The sequence below is a fragment of the Macaca mulatta genome, chromosome 1 (genome assembly GCF_049350105.2).
Source record: "Macaca mulatta isolate MMU2019108-1 chromosome 1, T2T-MMU8v2.0, whole genome shotgun sequence".
Classification (NCBI taxonomy): domain Eukaryota; kingdom Metazoa; phylum Chordata; class Mammalia; order Primates; family Cercopithecidae; genus Macaca; species Macaca mulatta.
In genome coordinates this window covers 16,212,802-16,221,466 of record NC_133406.1, presented here as the reverse complement: position 1 = coordinate 16,221,466, position 8,665 = coordinate 16,212,802, and the positions used below count along the sequence as shown (strand labels likewise).

The 8,665-nt window shown below is 40.6% G+C and overlaps 1 non-coding gene across 1 annotated transcript; it reads right to left on the bottom strand.

The window, feature by feature from the left end:
* Positions 1 to 314: 314 nt before the first annotated feature.
* Positions 315 to 478, bottom strand: LOC114674681 (U1 spliceosomal RNA). Its single transcript, XR_003725807.1, has one exon. It is a non-coding gene; the product is annotated as a U1 spliceosomal RNA (small nuclear RNA).
* Between the last annotated feature and the right edge of the window lie 8,187 nt (positions 479 to 8,665).

Here is an 8,665-nt window from a genome sequence, read left to right as displayed (position 1 = left end):
AATCAGCTGAAGACCTGGCTGAGGCTGTAGGACTCAAGGTGGTCCACTCCCATAGCTGGCAAGTTGGTTCTTCTCCAGGCTAGGCTCTCCATCCTGGGGCTTCTCCACATGGCTGCTTGGGTGTCCTCACAACATGGCGACTAGCTTACCCCAGAGAAAGAGACAGAGGAAAGCTATCCTTTTTATGACATAGCCTTGGATGTCACATGGAATCACTTCCAGCACAAAGTGTTCATTAGAAGCAAGTTATCAAGTCCAGCCCCACTTTGGGAGGTTGGAGAGAATTAGGCTCCAGTTGTTTTTTTTTTTTTTAACAGAGGAAAGCGTGAACACAGTCTCCCACTGCTACACATTATGCAGTTGGGTTTCCTACATTTGAGGAAATTGCAGGGATCAGCACATTTGGAGTGGAATGGATGAGCCTTGCCCTGGGAAAACCACCTTTGAGATCATGGTATCTCCCCTGCCAGGTAAGTATAGGCTCCAACTTTTAAAGGAAAGAATATCAATGGAGTTCCGGACATTATACAGCCTTGTACAGGTCAACTTTGTAAAAGTCAATGATGTTTATCAATTTAATTTATTTGACATTTTGCCGCTGAAGACAGATAACTGATTCTGTTTTTCAGTCTCCAAAACTCACAAGAACATGCTTCATGCTATCTTAACAAGACAGAAACTTTCAACTGTCAGAATACTTTTTGAGAAAACTGTAGTTGTTGGTGAAATTCAAAGGTGATAAGATTGAACTTTCATGGGTGACAAGAGAATGACTTTGCAGTTTGCTTTGTGGGCAGTATGTGGAGGTGGGAGGGACAGGAAAGAAACATAAAGAGCAGAGGGTAGAAGCCAAGAGATAGTGGAAAATCACATGTTCTGTCCTGGTACTCCTCGCTGCTCTCCAGATTTTAATAAAAAGGTGTTGAGCTCATGTAAAGTACAAGGTGAGTGGTGCTTTTTTACAGACTGTGATGGGGCTAGGCTCTATATCTGGACTGAGTCGAACCAAACTAAGAAACACATGCAAATATGGAAGATGAACAGAGAGAAGCAAGAGGAAGTAAAGTCAGGGGAGTTTGCAGAATTGGTGTGAGAGGTGAGGTGGACCATGGTGGGTGGTGAAGGAAGCATCTCAAAGGCCATGGAATAGAGGACTGCAGTCATTTTTAGCTAGGTATCCAAGGGACAGAGGGACCTTAGTTGACATGTGGATGGCACTTGATTTCTGGCAGTTCTCTTTTGCTGAGTCAACGGCATGATCAGAATATTATTTACTGAATTTCAGCTTTTGATGCTATTTTAAAGTAACATTAGAAAGTAACTATGGAAAATATCTCAAGTTAGAAGAAAATTTTTATTCATTTATTTAGGTTTGGAGTGGCAAGGTGTAGAGCTTGAAATGTAATTTCACTTACCAGCAACATGTTTACATTGCTGCCTTAACGCTCCCTCTGGAATCAGAATAACCTCTAGCATTTAGGGACCTCCTAGTTTATAAATGCTGTGGCCCTTTTTTTTCTGTTTCAGAAGCACACTCTTTTAATCTTATAAAATCCTGGCCAGGAATGAAAGAATGATCTAAAACAATCGGTCAACATGACCTTTTATCTTGCTTAATAGTTGGAAAATCTGTTTCGCGAAGCTAAAAGCAAAATGACTTTCCTCAAAAAGCTTTTGCTGTATTTGGGGTTAGAAAAACATATTTTTTTGAGAAGACAGTACATTTCCCCGAATTTCATCTTCTAAAGGCTTAAATAATTTTCATAGTAAAACAAAATTGCCTCAAGTGCTATTGCCTCCCTCTCCTAGACACCCATTAATATAAAATAAAACTAATCTATAATAAACGCTTGTTCTAAGAACACTCAGCGGAAGCCAGGTATAATTTAACATTCTGTACAGCATTCAGTGATGAAGGACACACTATGATTGTTTTGCAGCATTGCAGAAATTCTTTTTAAACAAATCTTAGCTTTTAAAATTGAAGCTCAGAATTTTGTTCAGCCCGTTTTGTTTCCTAGGTCCCATATATTGGGCATTTACACACTCAAAATTGATAAAGTTAGGCATACAGAGACAGAATATTTCTAGTTTATAAATAAAAGCAAGTTTTATTCAACCCAATAAGAGCACTCCTAAAAAAATTAGTAAAGGAAATAAATAAAAATGTAAAATAAATTATTCAATAAAACCAAATCTAATGCACCCAAAGAGTTCACCATCTAAATTCCTGGAGGGAAGAGTTGGGTAGCTGGGCTATAAATCTCAAATAATTTCATTTCTTCCAATCCCTGTATTCATCTGTGCTTTGCCAAATTCTCCTTTCATGCTTCTTAATGAACTTTCAGCCCCCCTTTATAAATGGTCTGGCTGAACATTTTGATCTTATCATCAACTTACTGCTCCAACCCAGAATGGAAGCCAATCTCTCCCTTTTTCTGACACCAGTATTCTCTGTAGGTAACTTTTCTAGAATAGAGGTCAGAAAATGTTTTTTGTAAAGGAACGGTTAGTAAACATTTTCAGCTTTGTGAGCCATATGGTCTCTGTTTTGACTATTCAACTTTGAAGTTGGGGTGAGAAAGCAGCCACAGACAACATGAAAATGAATGGGCATGGCTGTGTTCCAATAAAACTTTATTTACAAAAATAGATGGTGGGCTGGATTTGGCCCACAGGCTGATGTGAAAGTTGTCAGAATCAAAATAGAGTCACTTGTGACCACTGGAACTGGGAAAGGCTGTAATGGGAGGGTTCTCATGCTTGTATGCCTGATAACAAGAACTATCACAAACAAACTGCAAAAAAGCACAACCTTGCACAAAGGCCACAAAACCTTACACAGAAAATACTTTTGCGAGGACATCTGTCCAGCAACTGCTTGTCCAACCTTAGACTGACACCACCCTTGTTATTGATCCATACAGCCAAGGATAATTGATTCAAAACAACTTATGTCATTCTCTTCATTTTGCCTTCAAAAACTGTCCCTTGCCTCAAGCTTCCTGATGATCTGCATAGTTTACTCTGGCACATGTATTTCAATTGCAAACCCATTCCCAAGTACGTATCGTTTTCTTTTAGAGTCTCCTTCTCAGTCTGTTGTGAAGGTTTGACACTGCATGTCCTACAGCATGTCCCCATTTGGTTTGACATAGGAGCCAGAGAAGAGAGAGGTGAGGAGAGAGAGAAAGCCCAGCTGTCTTCGCAAAGCCATGGATGTTTCTCCTGTCTCTCCCATCATCCTCCTCCTCATCCCACTCTGAGTTTTTTGCTCATGTTGATTGTGGAGGAGCACGGTAGAATGGAGGTTCAGTGAGGGGAGCAGAATTGATTGGAATATCTCTTAGAGAGCCCTCCTGTAGATGACACCATCCCTACTGTTTGCAATTCTTTGGGAATACAGGGAATTGGAGGCTCCTTTCTGTCAGTTTTAGACCCAAGTCTTGAGCATAAAAAGAGCCCTGCTCTACCTTCTGTGACACTCTTTACCACCATGTTTTATTCTGTGGGTCAGTGATTGTAAGGATAGATATAGTTCAGGAATATAGAAATACACTAGTAGTTCATCAGTGGCAGCTGTTCGTTGACATTGTCCCAATCTCGGTCTGTCACGTTCTTGACGAAATTCCAGGGCTTTCCACACATTCTAGTGTTGCCTAAAATATGAAGTGTTTACAAATGTAGTTTGTTTCTTTCGCTTCACTGAGATAGAGGTTTTTTGGTGGTTGTTGTTCTTTTGTTTGTTTGTTTAATTTTTGTATGTTTTCAGTTAACTTTAGCTTTCCAGGCTGGAGTGCAGTGGCACAATCATAGCCCACTGCAGCTTTGACCTCCCAGGCTCAAATGATCCTCCTGTCTTAGCCTCCCTAGGAGCTGCGACTATGCCACCATGCCTGGCTGTGTTTTTTGAGATGAGGTCTCACTGTGTTGCCCAGGCTGGTCTCAAACTCCTGAGCTCAAGCAATCCTCCCATCTCCGAAAGCTCTGAGATTACAAGTGTGAGCCACTGCACCCAGCTGGCTTGACATTTTTGAGTCTCCTCTATCCCTTCTGACCCTTAATGAGCATTCTTCTCTTCCTTAATCCTGTTTTATTTCAAATAGTTTCTTTTTATGGCCTCCATAATAACACCTATTAGACTACTTTTGTGATTGTACTTTCTCTAAAGGCGTATTTTCCCATCGGCCTAAGAATAACTTCCTTTAGAAATGATTCTTTCCCTTCTCCGGTCTCACTTGGATGTACCCCATGGCCTCACCTGCTGACCCTGGCTGCCCTGCTCTCCTCCTTGACTTAAATGAATTTTCAGCTCCTGCTATAAGCCACACTGTTCTACATCCTGGAGCTACAGAGATGTAGCTCCTGCCTTCAAGGAGCTCTCAGTGCAGAAAAGTGAGAAGATAAACATAAAAACAAGGCCAATGACACCAGGGGCAATTCACTCTCTTTGGTGGACTGTAGACACCCATGTCTGTAAACAGGGCACACTCTTAGTCATATGGGAAAGGTTCAGGCTGTGGTACATTATTGCACTCCAAGACAAGGACAGAGGAGTGGCATCTCTTAAACATGGAGGCTGAGCCAAGGTACTGTTAACTTGTGGCTCATGGTTCAAACCATTCATACCATGGTCATGAAATGTACTTACCCTCCCACCCCACCAAAAGGGAAAGCTCTCTTGCTATGGGGCTATGCTGCCCCTGTTGGGCCCACTGGAAAATTTCCATTCCATTCCCCAATGGAAAATTTAAATGGAAAATTTTCAGGGTCATGTTGTTCTAACAGATTCCAGATTCTTCTGATTACCCAATACTAGATCTTACGGGGGAAAAACCCAAAGACCCTGCCTTCAAATTGCATATGGTCTGTTTAGTAGAAGGGATAGTCAGGAGACACAGAGAAGAAACAACCAAATGATTTTTATAGAACAACATATTAGCCAGCACAAATTAGTCTAGCAGAGTGCCCACTGAGAGAGCACAGAAGATGAGAGAATAAACAAAGATGGTTGTGGTTGCCTTCCAAAGGAGGAGAGTTTTGAGAATTTAATTTGCTTCCAGTCTTTGCTATTATAAGGTATATATTATGAAGAACCTGTTGACTCATAAATCTCTTACTATATTTTGGATAATTTCTCAGGACAAATGCCCCCAAATAGAATTACTAAGTTAAACGGATATCAAGGAAATACACATTTTTAAGAGATTTTGATATATTGCCAGATAGATTACAATTACTGTCTAGAAAGATTATATAAATGTATGCTTCTTACCCCCAGCAGTGTATAAGGGTATCCACCTCACAAAAACTTGGAAGCATCAATAATTATGATTTTTTAAAATCTCTAATATAGCAATTGAAAATATCTAATTTTTTTCTTCACATTTCCTTTGTGCTAGTGGTGTTGAACATTTTTTCATATGTTTATGACTCATTGTTATATCCTCTTTTGCCAGCTAACTATCTTCTTTGTCTTTTGCTCCATGGGTCCTCTGTAGATGAGTTTTATAATAGCAGTAGAACAGCGTCCAATCAATATGCTAGGTTATTTTGTAACTTTAGACTGATAAGGCATTCAGAGTTGAAAGGTGTGGTTCTTAATACAGCTCAAGGAAGTTATGTCCAGATAAACACTCTCAGGTCAGGAAACAATTCTGTAAGGAGTAGAGTTCTACTAGAAACACAGCGAGGGTTACAAGTATCAGCTACTGCCTGAGGTATGTCTACATGTTATCCCCAAATTTGATCAAAACATTTGACGAATAAAGGGGAACAACAATGAGATACCATCTCACATCAGTTGGAATGGCTAATATGAAAAAGTCAAAAATAACAGGTGTGCGAGGTTGCGGAGAAAAGGGACTGCTTACACACTGTTGGTGGGAATGAAAATTAGTTCAGTGCCCTGTGGAAAACATCTTGGAGATTTCTCAAAGAACTAAACACAGAATCACCATTCCACCCAGCAATTCAGCATTACTAGGTATAGCCCCAAAGGAAAATAAATTGTTCTACCCAAAAGATAACTGCACTTGTTGGCCAGGCACAGTGGCTCACACCTGTAATCCCTGCACTTTGGGAGGCCGAGACAGGCGGATCATGACGTCAGGAGCTTGAGACGAGCCTGGCCAAGATGGTGAAACCCTGTTTCCATTAAAAATACAAAAATTAGCTGGGCGTGGTGGCACGCACCTGTATGTAGTCCCAGCTACTTGGGAGGCTGAGGCAGAAGAATTGCTTGAACCCGGGAGGCGGAGGTTGCAGTGAGCCAAGATAGCGCCACTGCACTCCAGCCTGGGCAACAGAGTGAGACTCTGTCCCGCACGCAAAAAAAATACCTACACTTGTATGTTCACTACAGCACTATTCACAATAGCAAAGAAATGGACTCAACCTAGATGCCCATCAGTGGTGTACTGGATAAAGAAAATGTGGTACATATGCAATATGGAATACTACTATGCAACCATAAAAAAGAATGAAATCATATTATTTACAGCAACATGGATGCAGCTGGAGGTCATAATCCTAGGTGAATTATAGCAAAAACAGAAAACCAAATACTCCAACATGTTCTCACTTATAAGTGGGAGCTGAACATTGGGTACACACAGACACAAAGATGGGAACAATAAACACTGGGGATTCCAAAAGAGTGGGAGGAGGTGGGGGCAAGGGTCGAAAACTATCTATTGGGTACTGTGTTCACTTGGACATTAGAAGCCCAAACCTCAGCATCACATAATATACCCAATTAACAAGCCTGCACATGTACTCCCTGAATCTAAAATTTAAAAAGTAAAAACAAACAAACAAACAAAAAACTAGTAGAATCATCAAAGTGCATTCTAGTATAAAGTGATACAGGTCTGTATGCAATTGTGGTTGCACTCATCTTGCAATCTCAATTTGGAGGAAAAAAAGGGAAGAATTTGGAATTGATTTCTTAGCCTCATAACATGTTAAAACTGGGTACATTTTTACAAATCTAGCTTCCTGCCAAATCTTGAAATACGCCTACATTAATAATTAAGTTAGTTTTCTAGATATTTAGATTTTCCCTTTGGAGATATACAGATGTGATAAATATTTATTTTTTATTTTGTAGAACAAAAGAAGAAAAATGTATTTGGATTACCAGATCCCTGACTCTCTGTGTTTGCTTTTGTTGATTATTAAGGCATTTTCATATAGGCTTAGATTCTTTAAATATCACAGCTATATGCATAAGTATCAGTCATAGTTCTGCTTTTTCCTTACTAATAATTTTTAATTAAAAGAAATACAGAATTTAGCATGAAAAAACAAAATGATGTAGAGTCTAGGCAGAAAATATCTCTAAGGGTCATGACATGCGACATTGTAGGAGCAAATATAACACACACAAAGACGAGTATGTGGAAATGAGTTTTAGAATATAGCATATGATTCAGGTTCTTCTTCTGACTTTGTCTGATGGGGTGACATCAAAAGGTGATCGTTTTAATATTTCGTCATCTGTGCATTTATTTTGTTTTGTATATTTTAGCAAGTGCTTTCAGGCTGCAGGTATCTCTTGGAAACATTTACCTCTCTTCCAGCTAAATGAATAAATAATGATGCTATGCCCTTTGCATTCAAATGCAAAGGTTATAAACCACTCTCAGTAAGGTCTGGCTTTGAGTCATTTGGCCAAGGAAAATGACAGGTTCTAATGTGGAACACTTCATACTGTCTTTGAAAAACCCACGAATGCCAAGAAAGTGGCTCAGGATTTGCTGTGGGGGAGGACTGTGTGTGGTGCAGGAAAGGCCATGAGAAAGGACGAAGAGATTAGGGCTCGTGGTCATCTGTATTGGCTCCATTTCCGATGTGTTCTAATATTGGAATCCTGTGCAAAGTTTGTTTGAAAATAGAGATATGATTTTGCAAAAAAAAAAAAAAAAATTTTGGGCCAGGCGCTGTGGCTCATGCCTGTAATCCCAGCACTTTGGGAGGCCAAGGCAAGCAGATCACCAGAGATCAGGTGCTCGGAACAGGCCCCAAAATCTGGCCATAAACAGGCCCCAAAACTGGCCATAAACAAAATCTCTGCAGCACTGTGACATGCTTGTGATGGCTATGGCGCCCACGCTGAAGGTTGTTGGTTTACCGGAATGAGGGCAAGAAACACCTGGCCCACCCTGGGCGGAAAACCGCTTAAGGCGTTCCTGAACCACACACAATAGCATGAGCGATCTGTGCCTTAAGGACACGTTCCTGCTGCAGATAACTAGCCAGAGCCCATCCCTTTGTTTCCCATTTTAGTTAATCTGTAATCTATAGAAACAATACTTATCACTGGTTTGCTGTCAATAAATATGTGGGTAAAACTCTGTTCATGGCTCTCAGCTCTGAAGGCTATCAGCTCCCTGAATCCCACTTTGCACTCTATATTTCTATGTGTGTGTCTTTAATTCCTCCAGCACTGCTGGATTAGGGTCTCCACGACTGAGCTGGTCTCGGCAATCAGGAGTTCCAGGACAACCTATCCAACGTGGTGAAACCCCATATCTGGTAAAAATACAAAAGAAAAACAAAAAAATTAGCTGGGCATGGTGGTGTGCGCCCGTAATCCCAGCTATTTGGGAGTCTGAGGCAAGAGAATTGCTTCAACCCAGGAGGTGGAGGTTGCAGTGAGCCA